The sequence below is a fragment of the Borostomias antarcticus genome (assembly GCF_949987555.1).
Source record: "Borostomias antarcticus genome assembly, chromosome: 14".
Classification (NCBI taxonomy): domain Eukaryota; kingdom Metazoa; phylum Chordata; class Actinopteri; order Stomiiformes; family Stomiidae; genus Borostomias; species Borostomias antarcticus.
The window spans coordinates 5,583,753-5,605,495 of record NC_140247.1 but is presented as its reverse complement, the minus strand read 5'-3'; the positions used below and the strand labels follow the sequence as shown (position 1 = coordinate 5,605,495).

General features: G+C 43.7%; 1 protein-coding gene across 1 annotated transcript in view; it reads left to right on the top strand.

The window, feature by feature from the left end:
- Positions 1 to 19,699: 19,699 nt before the first annotated feature.
- Positions 19,700 to 21,743, top strand: part of ctnna1 (catenin (cadherin-associated protein), alpha 1) — a 114,543-nt gene continuing 112,499 nt past the window's right edge. The window contains exon 1 of the mRNA XM_084449051.1: positions 19,700 to 19,955. The gene's annotated coding sequence lies outside the window, so the exon portion shown is untranslated. The remainder of the gene's footprint in view (positions 19,956 to 21,743) is intronic.

The following is a 21,743-nucleotide window of genomic DNA, read 5'->3' as shown; positions in this document are numbered from 1 at the left end:
GGTTTATCTTTCTTTTAAATAATAAACATAGATAGATAGATCCTATGGGTGCTTGCACAAGTCAGTGAACAACTCTGTTCTGTTTGTATTTAATTACTCTCTTATTGAGTGCTTTCTTTCAATTACCTACTATATGACTGCAAGTGTATCCGAATACAGGGGCTGTCTGTTGTATGTATGTTTGTATATATATTGTCTGTATCACTGCTGTGTTTGTGAGAAATTGGGCCCACTACTACAAGCTTTAAATAGATACCTTGGGGCACCCCTTTCATGCATCCATCTATTGTAAAATGTCAATGTATCTTTCTGTGATGATGTGTGAAATAAACTGAATTCATCCTCAAGGGAGAAGGACAACAAAAAGGCACAATCAGGGACTAACTTACTGTAGGTACACATAATATACAAAATACTTCATGTACAGCTTGAGCTTACTTTGCCTATAAATGTTTCTGCTCAGCAATGTTCTTGTTTACCCCTGCCCCCTGAGATTCATTGTACAGTATAATTAACATATGTAGTTAGAGTATTTAATATTAGTTATTATTAGTTGCTTTGCTAAATATAATTAAAAGGACTGTTAAGTTTGGACTTTCTTTAAAGGGGTTGTTCGGAATTTTGGACATTCACGACTTACCCATAATGTTGTTGTAAGTGATGGAGAACATTTTCAGCTGATTCCATGCTGTCTCTCGTTCTGGCTTTAGGGGCATGCTAATGCTATTGTAGCTCAAAGCAGTAGAAACGACTAGCATTTAACGAAAAAAACTCACTTAAACACTCCACAGTGCACCCAAATCAAATATTGTATGAGGACAGTCTGTCAGGGGCTCATTTGAGTTTTTATACCATCATTTTTTAAGTCCAACTATTGTTGAACCCATTCATTTGTTTGGACCTATAATGGCTCTCTCTGTAAATAGGGAGGCAGAGTGATACGTAACTTGCCGGCACTATTGTTTTCACAACAACAAGGAACAGAAGAGTGGAATATTCTCTTACTAGCCCCTTTTGGGACTGTTAGGTGCAGCCATTGGACAAGCTACTGCTCTCCGTAGCTACAGTCCCTTGTCCCGGCATAGACCCGTTGTCCTAAAATGGATCTCCCACTGTTCTAATAAGTGGTGGTTCTCAACAAGTGTCGCAGAGAAATTTCAAAGATACTCACTCACTCAGGAGAGTTGCACCATAACTGGTGCTGGGTTTAGAACACTGAATTGCTAATAAACATGTTTCGTGTATCTTATTCGGCAAACTGCCTTACCTAAAAAAATATCGGTCTTCTGCAGTTATGCTAGCGAGTGCAATGATTGCAGGGCATATAATGGACTAAATGCACAATTACTGATTGCTCCAATGAGTATCAAGACTAGCAGATAAGTTAATTAGATATTCTCAGCTGGAGTGATAGCAGATGTACAGTATTTAGTGTCCATGCTCCAATGGGGATCAGAACTAGCACTGTACCATGAGCAAGATACTGGTGGCTTCCCTTCCACCAGCAGCTCCTTTATCGGAAAGAATGATTGTGAAACCAATAGAGCATTGCTTCTCGTCACTCAATTTTCTATGATGTGTGAGATTTGTATGCTCTCAATGACCCGTGGTTTGCACTGTATCAAAGATATGTGCATGGTTGAATACACAGAGAAAAACATTACATCCCGTATTTTATTTTGTTTCATGCTCACAAAAGGCCCATATCCTCATCTGCTCTATGGCTGATGATGACTATGGACGATCAAATTGACAGCTCATTATATACTGTAAGTTAGTGCTAAATCTAACAAGTAAACAAATACATGTTTGGGGCAATCAGTTCTGCTTGAACTGCAGTGGGGAGAGAAAAAAGAAAAATGGCTGCATTTCAACAAGGCATCGTCTGACGTATCATCAGCTGTGTGGAGAGTGGGAGGATGTGCTTATTGAATTACTGCACTTCTGCTGTTGCATTCAATACACAGTGACTCCAGCTAGGGAGCAGTAGTTGGTTTGATTAATTTTTATGGTAAAGATGGTGTAAGTGGGGGGCGTTGGGTGAGCTAGTGATCCCATACATTCACGTAGATTCATTTCCCATGGATCACCAGGGCCCAATCAGACACCGGTGATGTCATTGCTCCCCGCACCATTAATATTGAAAGGTCATTTCCTCTTGTGGAAGCCCCTGTCTATCATGCCCACTGTCCAATTTCCAATTTCCCAAAAGAACGCTTGAATCACTTTCACTATTTATCCAGGCTGAGGGAAGAACTACTAGAAACAGCGCGTTTTCTTCTTTACAACTCTTGTTCTAAAGAAAGCATCTGGATAGAAGCAGTGTGACATGACACCCCAATTGTCACCCAGGACTTCCTGGTCCCCTCATTCACCCTGGACTTCCTGGCACCATGTTGTTAAGTGTTCTTGCTATGTCCCCCTGCTCCAATCCCAGCCCCAGTCCTCCCATCTTGTAGTAGTTCCTCCGACTCTAGCCCTACTGTAGTTTCCCCCAGTTCTAGCCCTTGTTCCCCCCTATAGTCCTTAGTCCATCTTTAGTTCCCCCTCTAGTCTCCCCAGTCACCCTCTAGTCCATCCAGTTCACCCCAGCTCTAGCTGGTCCGTATGTGTCTGCCTGTTGAGTCTCTGTTTTTTACTGGGTTTACTGTTTTGTTCAGTTTACCCTTCACAGTCTGTCTCCTGTGTGATTGGGTTCACCTGTCCTTGTTAGTGTAACCTAGTTGAATTGGTTAAACTCACTCCTCAGTATAAATACCGCCCACCCACACCATCTAATTGATAGTTTTTTGCTGTGGTAGCTGGTAGCGGTGTTTATAAGTGGTGGTCACACGTTCGTAAGTCAGAGGACATGAGTTTGAACCCAGTGTGGGCAATGAGGGTGGAAGCTATACTGAAGAGTGACGCAGTGAAACCTGTTACATTAGCATTCTCCCCACCTGCACCTCCTTCCCGTCCTCCTGTGTCATATACCCTCATGTATCCTCATGTGTCCTTTGTTTTTTGTCAGATTGTTGTCGGAGTCATGCGTGTTGAATGTCTCTGATACCTTTTTGGATTAAAACTCACTGCACCTTCGTGGTCTCAAGAGTGTGCACACTCCAGCCATGACAAGCAGGCATTAAAGGGGATCTATTGTGAAAAACTCACTTTTTCAGTGCTTGTGCACATAAAGTACATTTGGGTCTCTGATGGGCAGAGGCGGAGTGACCTTCGGGACGTTCGGGAAGAATCCTGATGAGCTGGTACCGAAGTGGGCCGGCCTATCAGAGTAAAAAAAAAGAAAGAATTGTAGGCAAAATGCTGTCTGTCAGTATTGCAATGCAGCCCACTGCTGGCTATGGGCCGGCCCCCCCGTAGTGCTGTTGCTGTTAGATGTTCAGAGTGAACTATTACGATAGGTTAGCTTTGTTGTTAATCAATGGTCTACTTTGCGATCATGAAAACCGTATAGAATCAAGCCCTCAACTCGTGTTTTCTCCTGGCGAATAGAGTGCTAAAAATCACATTTGGAGTGGGGCAGAAGTCTGAAAGCGAATGTGCCAAAACACAGCCAAAACAGACATCACGAAAGTATATACACTCACCGGCCACTTTATTAGGTACACCTGTTCAATTGCTTGTTTACACAAATAGCTAATCAGCCGATCACATGGCAGCAACTCAGTGCATTTAGGCATGTAGACATGGGGATGACTTGCTGAAGTTCAAACCAAGCATCATAATGGGGAAGAAAGGGGATTTAAGGGCGTATTCACATATGTTAGTGTGCACCATTGATGCGCACCAAAAGCGAAAGTAATACATTGTTTTCATTTCTCAGCTGCTGCGGTTTGCTTTTACACAGCACTTTCTTTACTCTGGTCCAAATGCAGCACCACAAGTCACATGAAAAGGCTCAGTGCTGTCATTGGTCAATATCTTTCTGGGGCGGGTGCAAGAGCGTCATGAAAAACTTTTTAGGTCAAACATGTGGTGTGCACAAGGTAGTTGCGTCGGTCCGAGGTCGCGCGCTTTCACACCAAAACTGGTGCGCACAAGAATTCGGTTGAAGCCGCTCCGAGAACACCCCTTCTGGAGGGTCTCAGTGCGGCTGTTTTGGTGCACCTGAGTGCGATTGCTGTGTTCACACAGGCCTAAACGAAGCGCTCTCGGGCCCAAAGCTCATTTGGTGCGCATTAACTAGTGTCTGTGTGAATACACCCTTAGTGACTTTAAACAAGGCATGGCTGTTGGTGCCAGACAGGTTGGTCTGAGTATTTCAGAAACTGTTGACCTCCTGGGATTTTCACGCACAACCATCTCTAGGGTTTACAGAGAATGGTCCGAAAAAGAGAAAATATCCAGTGAGCGGCAGTTGTGTGGACGAAAATGCCTTGTTGATGTCAGAGATCAGAGGAGAATGGGCAGACTGGTTCGAGACAATAGAAAGGCAACAGTAACTCAAATAGCCACTCGTTACAACCAAGGTATGCCGAATAGCATCTCTGAATGCACAACACGACGAACCTTGAAGCAGATGGGCTACAGCAGCAGAAGACCAGACCAGGTGCCACTCCTGTCAGCTAATAACAGGAAACTGAAGCTACAATTCACACAGGCTCACCAAAATTGGACAATAGAATATTGGAAAAACGTTGCCTGGTCTGATGAGTCTCGATTTCAGCTGCAACATTCAGATGGTAGGGTCAGAATTTGACATAAACAACATGAAAGCATGGATCCATCCTGCCTTGTAACAATGGTTCAGGCTGGTGGTGGTGGTGTAATGGTGTGGGGGATATTTTCTTGGCACACTTTGGGCCCCTTCATACCAATTGAGCATTGTTTAAACGCCACAGCCTACCTGAGTATTGTTGCTGACCATGTCCATCCCTTTATGACCACAGTGTACCCTTTTTCTGATGGCTACTTACAGCAGGATAATGCACCATGTCACAAAGCTCGAATCATCTCAAACTGGTCTCTTGAACATGAGAATGAGTTCACTGTACTCCAATGGCCTCCACAGTCACCAGATCTCAATCCAATTGCGCACCTTTGGGATGTGGTGGAACGGGAGTTTCACATCATGGATGTGCAGCCGACAATTTTTATTTATTTAACCTTTATTTAACCAGATAAAAGAATTGAGAGAAAATCTTTTTTACAATACTGACCTGGCCAAGAAGGCAGCAAAGTTTCACATTGAAAGACACAACAAGGACATATAAAATACAGAGAACAACACAACTAAATATACAAAAGGCGTAGAGCACATGGGAACAATAAGAAATTAAGGTGTATTACTACATGAGCAGCTGGTGGTAACGGCTTCTGATAATTTCAGTTTAAAGCTGGCTAAAGGAATAGTTTGAGGCTTGACTGAAGGTCATTCCAAGACCAAGGACCAGAATAAAAAAGGCTCCTTTTTCCAGCCTCAGTCCGCACAGCAGGTACCTGGAACCGTATCCAGGCACTGGATCTGAGGTTGTAAGAGTCACAAACTGGTACAAAACTGGAATATATGTAGGGAAAATGCATGTTTAGCCCTGTTTTAAGGTTACTTATGATCATATACAATGGTTCAGATCAAAACGTTGACAAAACTAGCACTTTTGAGAATGTCTGATAATTGCTCTACCATCGTTTTGGTCATACAATGGATGTGGGTGGGCACCTTGAAAAATCTTTCAAAAACATGTTAAACTCTCAATTTCAAAGACAAGGGCCTGAGGGCCACCCAGTTAGGCTATACAGTGTGCAATGATGAGTCCTATAAGGTGCATTTGATATATATCTCAGTGCAGCATGGTAGAGTGGGTCAAGTTTGGCAAAAACTGTGGGACAGGCAAATCTATAGATGGTATCGCCGTAATCAAGCTGGGACAGGGATAAGCCAGATACCAACCTTTTATGAGAAGATGTTGAAAAACAAGCTTTAAGTCTGTAAAGGAAGCCAAGAGTAAATTTCAGTTTCTTAGTTAGGGCTTCAATATGATGTTTAAAGTTTAGATTTCTGTCCAGCCAAAAGCCCAGATATTTGTATGTGTCGACAAACTCAACAGAGACACCATCAAGGGTGTCAATGGAGAGGCAGAAGGACACAGACTTAGGAGCAAAGAGCATTGCTTTGGTTTTCATACCGCTCAGAAGCAGCTTGGAATCAAGAAGCGCATGCTGCAGTGTGATAAAATCCAATTTTAGATTGGAAACGGCAATATCCAGAGAAGGAGCACATGAGTACACAATAGTGTCATCAGCATACATATGATAGGTTGAAAATTGCATCTGATTACAAATATTGTTTACATATAATAAAAAGAGCAAGGGCCCCAAAATAGAGCCCTGTGGAACTCCCTTCACCAGGGTGACAGGGTCAGAAACAGTACTGCCCAACCTGACACATTGAGTACGGTCAGCTAAATAACTCTGAAACCAACAAATGGCATTGTGTCCGAAACAAGACACTGACAAAACATTAGACAGAATGCGATGATCTACAGTGTCAAATGCTTTGGTTAAGTCAATAAACAGTGCAACACAAAAAGATTTCCTATCCAAAGCAGCCTTAATATCATCTAGGACTTTCAGACTGGCAGTCACAGTACTGTGCTTTGATCTGAATCCAGATTGCAAAGGGTTAAGGATGTTGTGTGAATTTAGAAAAAGCTTTAGCTGAGCAGAAACTAAGGACTCAAGAATCTTTGATAACACAGAAAGATTTGAGATGGGTCCATAGTTATTCAAATCAGTGGGATCACCAGCTTTCAAGAGGGGCAATATAAAAGCTTGCTTCCACACAACTGGCAGCGTATGAGTGGACAGGGAGAGATTATAAATGTCAGTAACTGGTTGTGCTATAATCTCTGCTGCAATTTTTAAAAAGAAAGGGTTGAGGCCGTCGGGCCTGGCAGACTTTTTAGGATAAATTGATTGCAAACCGTGTAAAACGTCAGAGACCGAGAAGGAAGCAAAATCAAAAACAGGAGAGGAGATCATCTCTTGACTATGACTCAGGGTACGACCATGCAGAGAGTCATGACTTTGCTCATCAAAAATGTGACCAGCCTTTTTGAAATGAGCATTAAAAGCATTAGACATATAATTAATGTCAGAAATAAAAGAATCACTGACCTTCAGTTTTTGTGGAAAACTAGAAAACCTCTTGTTCTGAAGTGATTTAATGGTTTTCCAGAATTTGGAATGGTCGTTAAAACTATCAGTGGTTAAGCTCAGATAGTAATCAGCTTTAGCTTTTTTAATAAGAGCTGAACATTTATTTCTGAGGATACGAAAAAGAAGCCAGTCATCAGCAGTGTTTGACTTTCTGGCTAAAGACCATTGCTTATTTTGATCATGAATAAGATTGGTTAATTCTCTAGTAAACCATGGATTGTCCCTATTCTTGACTCTGAATTTTCTAAGGGGGGGCATGCTTATTAATAATCAGTAAAAAGTGATCTATAATGAATTGGACAGCATCATCGACAGATGGAATTAACGCTGTAAGGTGCCATTTAACTTCTGCCAGGTCATGTAGGAAAGCCTACTCAGAAAAGTGTTTGAAGCAGCGCCTGAGCACAATAAGGCCCTTGGCTTTGGGCAACTTAGTGCTCCTAACGCAAGCAATGGTGCAGTTGTCGCTGATATCATTAGGAAAAACACCAACAGACACATATTTATGAATTGCATTTGTTAGAATGACATCTATAAGGGTGTCACTGTTGGGTTTGGCAGGGTTTATTCTAGTAGGGCTTTCAATAAGCTGAGTTAAATTCAAAGAATCACAAACCTGCTTAAATTGTGAAGATTTATCACTCAGCCAGTCCCAGTTTAAATCATTAAGATGATTTCAGAAGAAAACTTAGACAGCAATTCAGTAAGGCTTGTGGTTGCATCTTTGATGGCCGAGGGAGGCCTATATCAGCCAATAACAGTGATAACAGCCAATAGTTATTTGGACAGCTAGAAACTCAAGTTGCCTTGGTATTGAAATCGAGTGAAGGACAGAACAGTGTAAATTCTCAGCAGTGTATATTGCAACACCACCAGCTCTGCCCTTACGGTCAGTTCTGAAAACATTATAACCATCAATGTGAATAACATTGTCAGTAACGGTCAGTTTTAACCAGGTTTCAGAAACTACTACAATATCAGGCTTAGCAACTAAAAACCAGGTCTTGAAAATATCTAATTTGGGCACTAGACTCCTAGCATTAACATGCAGAAAACCCAGCCCTTGCCTACAGCTAAACTCATTCGGAGTTGGCAGAAGCTGCAAGGAAGCAGAAAAACGCTCGGGACCAGGGTTAATGTTAACATTGCCAGAGAGTAGAAGCAATAACAGTATTAACAGCCTGGAAGATGATTTTTTCACAGGGGTTCTAGAAGAATTGCTTTTCTGGGGGGCAGGGCCACTCCAGTCCTTCGAAATTAGCGAGTCAAGAGTCAAAAGGGCATATGGGAGAGTGCATTTTATGCCGTAGAACGTCAGCTTTTGGTAAAGTCTATCTAATGGGGTCAGTGCTCCAGAAGTTCCACCATCCGAATGCCCAGAGTGAACAAAGACATCACTGGGAGCCAGACCATCAGCTTTGCCGAGGTGCAGTCTGACAAATAATCCCAGAAGAAGAGCGAGCAGGAGAGTAGCTTTAGGCAACATAGTGCTGCAACACACCTAGTTTAGCTCAGCTCAGCTTAACCTAGCCCAGCCAGACCAGGAAAGCCAGGGGCAGGTGGAAGCAGGCCTCAGCTACGGCAGCAGGGCAGGGCAGGTGGAAGCAGGCCTCAGCTACGGCAGCAGGGCAGGGCAGGTGGAAGCAGGCCTCAGCTACGGCAGCAGGGCAGGGCAGGTGGAAGCAGGCCTCAGCTACAGCAGCAGGGCAGGGCAGGGCAGGTGGAAGCAGGCCTCAGCTACAGCAGCAGGGCAGGGCAGGGCAGGTGGAAGCAGGCCTCAGCTACAGCAGCAGGGCAGGGCAGGGCAGGTGGAAGCAGGCCTCAGTCAGCACAGCAGAGCAGGACAGCTCCCCAGCAGTCAGAGGAAGAAATTCAGGCCATAGTCCACAGAGCAAGTAGAACTCCAAAAGGTCCACAAAACGGTAAAATGAGAAAATGCCAGGATCAAATATAGACTACTACTTACTAAAATGGATGTTAAAAGTGCTAAAAAAAAGAAAAAAAAAGACCAAACACTAAGAAACATTCAGCACAGACAATGGGGATGCTGCCATCTTGGAAAAAATCTACAGCAACTGCATGATGCTATCATGTCAATATGGAACAAAATCTCTGAGGAATGTTTCCAACACCTTTATGAATCTATGCCACGAAGAATTAAAACAGTTCTGAAGCCAAAAGGGGGTCCAATCCGGTACTAGCAAGGTGTACCTAAAGTGGCCGGTGAGTGTATATGTTAAGGTCAATGTGAGAAAACAGGGAATGTGAGCTTTTCCCGGTTATTGCGCACGTTCCCCGACCTCGCGGGGAATGTAGGAGAAACATGTGCGTTTCTCACATCTCCCGGGTAATGTGCACATTCCCCGACCTTGCGGGAGATGTGAGAAATTGGTTAGTATTTCTCACATCTCCCGCAAGGTCGGGGATTGTGCACATTAACCGGGAAATGCTTACAATTCCCGACCTTGCGGTAAATCTAGCAAAGTCCAACCGTATGCAAAACCTCTGCGCAGCCGGATGGTGGGAGAGGGCTTGTGCGCTTAGAACGAGAGGTGCTTGACATTTTGCCCATGGTTTTCGAATACATAGCATCAATTGCATTAATGGAAACATTAAATTGGGTCTAATTATACATGTGTTGAAAGTTAAGATAATTAGCCTACAAGCCGCGAGGCTACGCAACACAAGCAAAACAATCTCACTTTTTCACTCGTACAACTAATAGACATAAAGGACATGTACAAGTTGTTTGTCATCAAAAAATGTAATCTCCATCTTTATTAATTTCTGTGTAAATCTGATCAAACCAAAAAGTGTTTAATTCGTCCCGGTCCTCCCCTACAGTTAATAACAGTCTGTGGTCTACCTTGAACAGTAATATAGCCTATGCTGCACACAGTGTAAGTAGTATTAGGAGGATAGGCCTACACTGGTGATCAAGTTAACAAACGCAAAAGGAACATTGCAACAACAGGAAGGTGGGAACCTCCAAAGGAACCCTACACGTTAGCTAGCCGAAAGACAGACGAAAAGACGAAAAATCTCTCACAGGTGTGCGCCAGTAACGTTAGCCCAACTACCGTGGGTGCCTCTTATGGTGCAGGCCATCTGAGGCGTCACATAAGCCCTCTCCCACCACCTAGCTGCGCAGAGGTTTTGCATACGGTTCATGGATGTATTAATAGAACTGGATACAGCCACTCCATTCACTGGCCGCTATCAACAATGAAGCCCTATTGAACCGCGCCATCTTGGCAAATTTGTAGTCACTTGGCTATTTCCGGTGACTTTTGTACTTGCGCAGTTGAGCTTCTCTGGCCGACGCGCGTCCACGAAAAAGTTCACATTTATCTGAAATGTAGACGCACGTTCCCGGCTCTCTCGGCTCTCCCCGCTTTGATTTAGCAATGAAAACCGGCTTGCATATTAACCTGTTTTTGTCAAATATATCCATTGGAGAAATTATTTTTTCATCCAGGCATCTTAGTTTTAACAGGTTAAATATAACTGAACATGTTTCGTTTGCTAGTAGATGGTATTCATTCCTTTCGCGATAACGTTATTGCAGCCAGGCTAAATTCCTCCAGGGAGCCAGTGACCGGCGAGTTGAAGAGCTTCACTCCCCGCCAGCAGGAGCTTTGGCCGCGGCTACCGCATCTCGGATAACCCGCTGAGTTCGTGGCTGCTATTTCACATTCGCCCTTGATCAATCCCAATACGGAAACGCATTACAAATTAGACATTAAAAGCATTAAAACGAAATGTGAAACATTATATATATATATATATATATATATATATATATATATGTGTGTATGGAGCAATTGTTTTTAATGTCCGACTTTTGTCTGTGCTGTTCAGTAAATGTGCATCTGTCCTAATTTATTGTAGCCTATCTACTACACAACCTAGTTCAAATTTATGAATCTCCCGCGGAAGTCAGGAGGGTTGGCAAGTAGGCTATGGTCACTGCTCCCCAGTAAAATTGAATAATTGAGGGGTTACTTACAGTACAAAAAGGGTTGTTAAAGGATGTTGCTTTGGCCTACACCTCCTCTGGATTGCAACTTCAACTGACAAAGCATTATTTTTTAATAAGAACAGCTCAAATAAATCTGTGTTATTTTTATGTGATGATAAACATACTGCTGTTGCTCTTTTTTTTGTTAGTTTAGTATACATAGGCTAAGTACATTTTTGTACCAAGACATATTTGTTGCCATCACATTGTTCATTAATTTCACTGTTCTTCCTCATGCCTTTCCCACCCCCTCCTCCTCTCCCTCTTCTCATCCTCCCCAGCCAAACCACTCAGTGGGTCTGTTCTGTGCTCTCATTTTACATATTGTGGATGTAGCTGTCCCAGTGTATGACCCACATGTGCTCCATGGCTCGTAATGTGCTCCATGGCCATGCGTCCCCACATTATTGTTTTTTTTATTATATTTTTATTATCATCTGTTTTATTATTATAAATAAATACTTTAAAACTACCACTGAAGCTGTCTGTGCAAATTACAGTAGGCTAGGCATTTAACTATTACATTACTACAGCTGCTAAAGGCACATATTGTAGTGTTTCCAAACGAATTTTCTTAAACTATTGGAGACCTGGAAATAACAACTAGGCCTACATGAAGACTTTCACAGTTTCAGACTGCTGTAACCATTAAAGTTTGGAGTAGGCTGCATAAGCTTACACTTAACACTGCACACACACAAAACGCTCAAAAAGGGCTTAATACATACAACAAACTGATCAGGCTAATCATTTTTTAATGAAAATGACCACAAGACAACCTCCTGTGCATAGTTGAAATGGTAGTGGGATACGGTGATAAACTGGAGTGATCATTTGACAGCAATTATTAGCCTTTTCCAGGAATGGACAGAAATGGGATATTTTTAGAATAACAGGAATTTATTCACATACAATGGAAAGGAGTTGATGTGTAGCATGAAGATGAAACGATACACTGAGTTTGGGTGTTTTCAGTCAACGTTGGCGTTGACCGCTTCCAGCTATCGAATGGCCGACTGGTGTAAGATGGATAGCCTAACGTTAGAGAGATAAATGTAGGCTATGGTTATGTTAATAAAGGTAACAATGATGTTGTAACATGCATGCAGCACTGCCGATCTGAACGATTGATTCATTATTACCATGGATCCGTATTGGGATTGATCAAGGGCGAATGTGAAATAGCAGCCACGAACTCAGCGGGTTATCCGAGATGCGGTAGCAGCGGCCAAAGCTCCTGCTGGCGGGGAGTGAAGCTCTTCAACTCGCCGGTCACTGGCTCCCTGGAGGAATTTAGCCTGGCTGCAATAACGTTATCGCGAAAGGAATGAATACCATCTACTAGCAAACGAAACATGTTCAGTTATATTTAACCTGTTAAAACTAAGATGCCTGGATGAAAAAATAATTTCTCCAATGGATATATTCGACAAAAACAGGTTAATATGCAAGCCGGTTTTCATTGCTAAATCAAAGCGGGGAGAGCCGGGAACGTGCGTCTACATTTCAGATAAATGTGAACTTTTTCGTGGACGCGCGTCGGCCAGAGAAGCTCAACTGCGCAAGTACAAAAGTCACCGGAAATAGCCAAGTGACTACAAATCTAGCCAAGATGGCGCGGTTCAATAGGCCTTCACTTTAGATTTCGAATCCTGGGGGCTTGATACGGTTGCGCTTTCCTAGATTTACCGCAAGGTTGGGAATTGTAAGCATTTCCCGGTTAATGTGCACAATCCCCGACCTTGCGGGAGATGTGAGAAATACTAACCAATTTCTCACATCTCCCGCAAGGTCGGGGAATGTGCACATTACCCGGGAGATGTGAGAAACGCACATGTTTCTCCTACATTCCCCGCGAGGTCGGGGAATGTGCGCAATAACCGGGAAAAGCTCACATTCCCCGTTTTCTCACATTGACCGTAACACATTTCTTAGAACTTTGAAAGAGAAACATTTTGTCATTCATTCAATGCAAGCTGGATCAACAATGGAGATGGCTGCAGCATGGGAATCGCATCTGTTTTAGCTGTGGCAACTCTTTCCCTTCCTAACCCACCTCATCAACACATCAGGATGCATTCCCTCCACTTTCAAGACTACCAGAGTCACCCACCTCCTGAAGAAACCATCTCTCGACCCCTCTGATGTCAAAAAATACAGACCAGTTTCTCTTCTATCCTTTCTATAGAAAACACTTGAACGTGCCGTCTTTAACCAACTATCTTCGTATCTCCACCAGAATGACCTGCTAGACCCCCACCAGTCTGGGTTCAAGGCTGGCCACTCGACAGAGACCGCCCCCTTGCAGTAACAGAGTAACTCCATGCCACGAGATCAAACTCTCTTTCTTCTGTCCTAGATACTCCTAGACCTGTCAGCAGCATTTGATACGGTAGATCACCAGATCCTCCTCTCCATCCTCGAGGAGAAAGGCATCGCTGGCTCTGCATGTTCCCTGTTTGCATCCTACCTGACGAGCCGCTCCTACCAGATGACATGGAGAGCGTCAATGTCGGAACCGCATAGTTTGACTACATGGGTTCCACAAGGGTCTGTCCTGGGTCCTCTCCTTTTTTCCCTCTACGCTACATCTCTCGACTCTGTCATTTGCTTGCATGGCTTCTCCTATCACTCTTATGCTGATGACACCCAACTGGTCCTGTCATTTCCCCCTTCTGACATACAAGTGGAGATACACATAGCTGGGTGCTTGGCTGACATCTCGGAAAGAATGGCAACACATCACCTCAAGCTCAACCTGGACAAGACTGAGCTGCTGTTCCTCCTGGGGAAGGGATGCCCACACCGGGACCTGGTTATCACCATTGAAGACACAGTGGTGACGCTGACCCGGACTGCGAGGAACCTGGGCGTGACCCTGGACGACCAACTGTCGTTCTCCGCACATATCACATCCTTCACATGCCCCTGCAGATTCCTGCTCTACAACATCAGGAGGATTCGCACTTTCCTCCCTGATGAAATGGTGCAGGTGCTCATCCAGGCCCTTGTCATCTCCCTTCTGGACTACTGCAACTCCCTCCTGGGGCCGCGGCATCAGCCATTAAACCCCTGGAACTTGCCCAGAAAGCTGCTGCTCGCCTGGTATTCTACCACCCCAGGTTCTCCCACACAACTTCCCTTCTCCGTTCCCTTCACTGGTTCCCTGTACCGGCTGGCATCCACTTTAAAACTCTGGTAATAGACTACAGGGTAATGAAAGGAACAGAGTCCTCCTACCTCCAGGTCAAGGTCAAACCCTATACCCCCTCCTGACCACTACGCTCTGCTACCTCGGGGCGACTGGTTGCCCCATCACTCCAAGGTCCCTGAGGTCGATTGACATGGTCACGGCTCTTCTCTGTCCTAGCCCCGCAGTGGTGGAACGAACTGCCCACAGACATCAGGACAACAGAGTCACGGCCCATCTTTCATTGCAGGCTCAAAACTCATCTCTTCAAGAAGTACTACCACGATCCTTCCTCTTAAGCACCTATTGTATTTTAGATTGCTATTCTTGCACATTGCCTTCAGCACTATATTATGCTCTTAGTCACTTGTTTTAGAAAGGAGATGCGCTTGTGAGTTCTGGCAAGTAGTACAGTAGTAGGCTTTACATTTTTCCTACATTAAATGCAATTATTGTAAGTCGCTTTGGATAAAAGCATCAGCTAAATGACTGAAATGTAATTAAGTGTATAGATACCATTCATACTTAATCTATTTTCGATATTTTTTATTAATATTAATGTCTAGTACTATTAAACCTAAACTACATATTATGCCTGGTGTCAGCAAGCACACACCTTTTCATAAGAGAATGTACATTTTCTCATAATTATTAGGGACCCCATGCTATGGTAATAGGAACCCTATTGTAAATATTATTATTTTCATGAAAGTGGTCAAATAGCTCAAAAAAGTTTGCATTTCTGCCATTTGGTGTGTGGTACCCTCTGTGTTACTCTGTCCTCCTGTCTGTCTGCCCCCGTTTATCAGTCTGCCTCCCTGTCTGTCAGTCTCCTGATTATGGTTATGGGGGCATGTCTGTAGGACCCCGTCCAATTCCGCTTGTCGTTCTATTTTAATGTTATTTTTATTCATATTGCACCCTCAAGCCTACACTGTGCTTATGCCAATGGGATGATGCCCACAGAGTGTGTTTGTAAGACACACAGCCAGGCCTCTGAGGGGTTCAGACGGCATTACCTTCCCTCAAGCCTGCTGAACAAAAAGGCTGACGGGCGAGACGAGGAAGTGAGTGACTACCCTGCTGGGAGGAGCATGCAGTACAGTTGTGCCTTAACACCCCATGACTCATTGCAGAGATGAAAGGTGTTGTATTTGTTTAGGGTCCTTCTCTGTTGACTACCTGCCTCTCAGCCCAGATCCCATGTGGAGAACATAGAAATGGGAGCAGGTTGTTCTGGAGAGTGGATGGGGTATAAAAACAGTGTGAACTCTATGCAGGTGGAGAGTGTTGGCGGTCTGCTGTATTGCCCTTTAATCAATAGTCATTGATTTTGGACATGCATGTCGTAAGAACACAAAATCTCCACATACATGACAAATATATGCTGTATCTGACAGGCACCAAGAGAAGACGCTGTAAAGGATTGATTGAAAGGGTGATTTCTGATAAACAAAACATACACATTTATCTCAGTGTAATGTCGGTGACAACATATTAACAGTATTCTTTAACAGTAGCATGTTTTCAAGAAGACCTAGTGCTGATCTAATGAAACACAACATATATTTCAGATCAAATTAAAGAGATCAGCCGACACAAAATGCAAAGACTCACCCTACCTACATCTACTGGATGTCTGTGTGTGTCCTCTGCCATGGGGGGGCTTTGCTAACAGAAAACAAACTGTGGCTTGAGCCACCAGATGGAGCTCAGCAAACTGTTCACAAGTGGTTTCCTGCAGAACTCTGCATTGAAGTAGAACTATGGGCTGTTCAATGATCCAGTCATCACTGCTGCTCAGAGGATTGTAAGCAGATGCCATGACATCAAGAAACACGACCGTATGACAAACAGCAGTGTTAAATCCCACAGTAAGACATGCTTTCGTCTACTTTTCACAAGTGGTGCTGGCTTGTGTGCTGTAATCAGATATTTATTCCAGGTTTGGACCCTAGGGTGCTGCCTTGGGCGAGTGACAAACAAATAGAACCATGCACATCGCTAATCACTCTGCAGATGCAACCAGTGTGTTGCCGTAGTGATGTAAATTACTTCCTCACTGCAAGGAGGTGCCGCGGGTGATGACATCACAGAACTCTGTGAGCTGCTGCAGGAATGAGTCAGGTGGGTGTGGTGAATGGTGTGAGCTTCCACACAGTGGACAGTTTGTGGTCCAAATGATTTTACTGATGTAATGAAATACGCAGAGGGTGATTGTAGGAGTAAAGAAAAAATGCTAAAACAATTGTTCCTTCATTCAAATAGACTACATGAAAACAAGTGTGTTATTGCAGATATATTAATGCTTTATAAGTTAATATATTTCAACACACAGATATGCATGTCTGCTACCAGCAGAATTGTAGATGGAGTGCAACCACACTCCCTTTAATTCCCATGAAGTAACACTGTCACTCACACTAACAATTAGCATGTCCTCAATTATACATTCAGTGTGTGATAAACATGTACACACTTCCTCATTATGCGCAGGAATTATTTATGTCATGCTGTGCTCCCATTATACAGTGGGTCCAACAGGTACAGTACAGTAGAAAGAAGAAAGAACGAAGGAGTTTTCAAGGACACCTGAACCTGTCCTCTCACCAATCTGTTGTGTGGACAAGTGTTTGTCCTTCAAGGCTACAATTGCAAATCGCCTAATCAATGTCTACCTCAGAGGGCTGTTTGGAATAACAAACATGAGCTTTATGACTGATACTGCGCAATGAGATGCTACAATCAGCATGGATGTCAGAGCACCAGCTCCATGTCTCCAACATGTAGGAAAAAAATAGAGATTTGATTGGTTGTTATCCCTTGTTACTAGTGACATCATCTCTGTTGCTTAAGAGCCTTATAGTGTTTTTTAGTTTAGGACAGTCTGAATCGTATTCTGTAAGGAGCCTGGTTTATATACTAGCCCTACGCCTAGTAGCCCTGGCCCTCCTGGGAGAAGAAATTATTTTCCAAATTACACATATATATTCCTCAGGGACCATTTTCCAACACACAGCCATACTTCAAGGCCAAGATGAAGAGGGAACAACATATGGTTTTGTAAGCACATTCTATTTAGAGTTGTAAATCGTACAGAGCTGGATGAGATTCTTAATTAACATCTACTTTGGCCCACTAATAGAATTGTGAGTTTTTTTCCCCCACTGCAGAACAAGAAGTAATTGTTGTTAGCTATAGGGTTATCTCAGACCCACCAGTCCTGATTCCTGGTGATTGTCTGTCTGGTCTCTTACAGCAATTTCCTTCATATATGCAATTGGTATTACAACCCCTTGGCCTGTGCTGTTTTAAAATTACATTATTTATTAGCATTTACTGAATGCCCCACACCCCACTGAATGGGCTGAGGCATTTCTATAGACAGGTTTTTTGAACATAACCCAATGATGCTAACATGCAGAAAGGATGCATCTTTAATTGAAGCTGTCAATGAGTTTCATTGCAGCTGTCAGTTAACTTCTTATTTCATATGGTCATGAAACAAAAATGAGGCTATGCCATATGATGTTGTAAAAGGGAGACAGGAAAGCTGCAGAAACATCATATTGGGTGGGGGGGGGGGGGGGGGGGGGTTCATGCACTGTCATCTTTTTGTGAGAGCCTTTGTGTGTGTTTTTGTATTTTACAGTCCTGCGCAAACGTCTTAGGCCACCACCAAAGAAAATAATGTTTAAATCTATTTATCTAGGCAGTAAGTGTTTATTTGCTTGTAAAACACAATATAGACATTGGAATAAACACAAATATACATTAAAACAAAAAGTAATACAAATATCTTACGAATAAAAAAACAACAGTAACTGTCCATGGTGTAGGTTGGCAGTCTGAAGAGAATTTGGGGAACTCTGTCAATTAAAAAAAACAACTTTATTGAATCATGGACCAATACATTTCTTTTTTTTAAAAGAAGTATCTCGTGTGGCCTCGCTTAGAGCACAACATTTGCTTTGGTCCACTGTTGTCATTTTAGTAGTCCTGTGGTAAATGCTTCCCAAGCTTCTTGCAGGATTACAGATTTTATTATTATTAATGTTTATTTGTATTGACTGTAATATTATATAGTGTTTTACGAGCAAACACTTACTGTCCATATAAATAATAAACAATTTTCTTAGGGGGCCTAAGACTTTTGCACAATACTGTATACGTGTACAGTAGGTTATTGCGTGTTTATCTTGCATCTGCCCCCCCTCCTCACAAATACATACAAGTGCATTTTCCTCTTTAAACTCAAACAAAACCACAATTGGCTCGTGCATATTTTGATCAAATTCCACACTGGTGTTCAGTTATAGTTAATATAGTATCAATATGGTTGTTGCAGATGCAACAAAACGTGTTTCTACAAACAGCTTCTCCGAGCAATATTTTGAATTTCTAAAATAGCCTGGTAGCTACAACACAAGAACAGTAGGCCTAGTTTCAGCCTAATCAGGGAAACAGCAGTGATATTGTTACAAGCAGATCCCCTGACTAAGGCCAAGGCTACTGCCGTACAATACTCTCAATAAACACATTTTTTTCAGACATTTACGTCACTAGTTTGTCCTCAAACGTAAAATCAGTTTGTTATGTCTGTAGCAAACGACTGTAGTAATGTAGCAAATTCCTAATATAGTCACAAGGGCTGTAATGGTGCGTTCGTTTATAACTGGGAGGTGGCAAATTGCGACTTGCTACTAGGAATAATTAAATAAAACACCGCATGAACTCGCACTTCCTCGTCGCAAATTCGGATATGTTTCTCAGCCCCCAGTTGCTCGAATGCACTAGATATAACTAGGTAACTGTGATATAATGGTATATAGATATAACTAGGTAACTGTGATATAATGGTATATAGATATAACTAGGTAACTGTGATATAATGGTATATAGATATAACTAGGTAACTGTGATATAATGGTATATAGATATAACTAGGTAACTGTGATATAATGGTATATAGATATAACTAGGTAACTGTGATATAATGGTATATAGATATAACTAGGTAACTGTGATATAATGGTATATAGATATAACTAGGTAACTGTGATATAATGGTATATAGCTGGAATGCACACAGGTCGGAGGTAGGTATTTTGCCACTTGCGACTTGCCACCTCCGACCACAAACGAACGCACCATAATTCCAGCCCCACGCCCTACACACCTGATCGGGATTGCCCCGTCCTGCCCCGTCCTGCCCCTCCTGGCCCCGTCCTGCCCCGTCCTGCCCCTCCTGGCCCCGCCCTCCTCCCACCCAGCCATGAACCACCCAGCTGACCCCCCCTCCTCCTAATCCATTGTTGTTGAGTCAGAGGGAACCATCGAAACCGTTCACCGAAACTTTCAGTCTTTGTGGGCTTTCGTAAAAAGTGCAACTTCATCCATTCCGTAATTCAGCTTTCCAGTTCACAGATGTTCTAAAGTATTGGAACTTTACAGATTATTTAATAGACGGCATTTTGTGGAGAAAGACGAAAACTTTGGAGGCATAACAGGAATTCCCGACTCCATTCCACCATTTTGAGGCGTTTTTTTTTGCTGGAAGTTTTCAAGTGGACTGACTGCCTTTAGGTAAGTTCACACTAGACAAGTTTATTCAATGATGGAATTACTCATGTATAACATTTCACTTTGATTCTGTTGTATTGACTTTTATTTCCGCATGATGTATTTGTCACCGTCTCTCTGTTCTTGCGCACTCAACACGGGCAGCTTGTCTGGCTAGCTAGCTTGCTAACTAGCACACTATGCTAGGTAGCTAACTAACTTAGTTCAATTGTTATTTGTATGAATTACAAACTCAATAGTCGCTACAATAACTACAAAGTTAACCAGCCAACTTTCTCAAGTTATATTTAAACTATTACTATTGTTTACTTTGAGAATAGCTCTCTAGCGAGCAGGTTGATTCACAAGTTATGGGATGTGACGACGTTGTCTCGCAACAGCAGTTTGGGATTTGCCTGGTGGGGGCCTGTCCTGTCTGGGCCTGGTGGGGGCCTGTCCTGTCCCGGCCTAGCCTGTCCTGTCTGGGCCTGGTGGGGGCCTGTCCTGTCCCGGCCTAGCCTGTCCTCTCCCGGCCTAGCCTGTCCTCTCCCGGCCTAGCCTGTCCTCTCCCGGCCTAGCCTGTCCTCTCCCGGCCTAGCCTGTCCTGTCCCGGCCTAGCCTGTCCTCTCCCGGCCTAGCCTGTCCTCTCCCGGCCTAGCCTGTCCTGTCCCGGCCTAGCCTGTCCTGTCCCGGCCTAGCCTGTCCTGTCCCGGCCTAGCCTGTCCTGTCCCGGCCTAGCCTGTCCTGTCCCGGCCTAGCCTGTCCTGTCCCGGCCTAGCCTGTCCTGTCCCGGCCTAGCCTGTCCTCTCCCGGCCTAGCCTGTCCTGTCTCGGCCTAGCCTGTGTTGTCTCGGCCTAGCCTGTCCTGTCTCGGCCTGGTGGGGGCCTGTCCTGTCTCGGCCTGGTGGGGGCCTGTCCTGTCTCGGCCTAGCCTGTCCTGTCTCGGCCTGGTGGGGGCCTGTCCTGTCTGGGCCTGGTGGGGGCCTGTCCTGTCTCGGCCTGGTGGGGGCCTGTCCTGTCTCGGCCTGGTGGGGGCCTGTCCTGTCTCGGCCTAGCCTGTCCTGTCTCGGCCTAGCCAAGCTAGGGCGGAGGCGACACCACGGTTAGTTAGAGGTGGAGGTTGAAGATGGGAAGAGTGTGTTTCTAACTTTTAAAGGCAAAAATACAATCGTATATCGTAACACTGAAGCAAATTTCGCTAAAATCACCATTCGAAGTTTGTTTGTGCTAACTTAGCTAGCACTGGCAGTCAAACGTGGTAATGTTAACTAATTGCGTATTAGTAGTTAGCTAATGAGTAGCCTTACGTTAGTATTATATCTTCTCTTTTTGTTAGCCAGATGGGTCATTCACTTGTTTCTCTGAATGAAGTTGTGTAGCTAACGTTAGATAGGCATAACTAGTTTCACTAGTAAAGGTTATCTATGATCCCAGCTATAGGTGGATTAATCATTATTAGCGTTAGCTTGCTGTGTAACCGTAAACGGGTATACTAACTAGTCTATTCCAGGTTAATGGCGAGATCTGCGTAATTTACTATCCATTAGCTAGCTGGCTGCATTTCTTTGCATTTGGGATGAAATTCCGTTCGACATACTACTCACTGAATGCCCCACATCTTCAAACCCCTGTCGAGTTACCAACTTCTTAGTTTAGCTGTCTGGGCGCAGCTCAGCCCTCAGGGCATGCTGATTATCCCTACCCCTCAAAGCGTGATGGGCAATCAATAGAGCTGCAGTCGCTGCCTGAAAAGGAAAATCGAAAATGGGCCACAATGTTTCTGTGCTCCACTTATGGCTGTCAATCAGAAAGT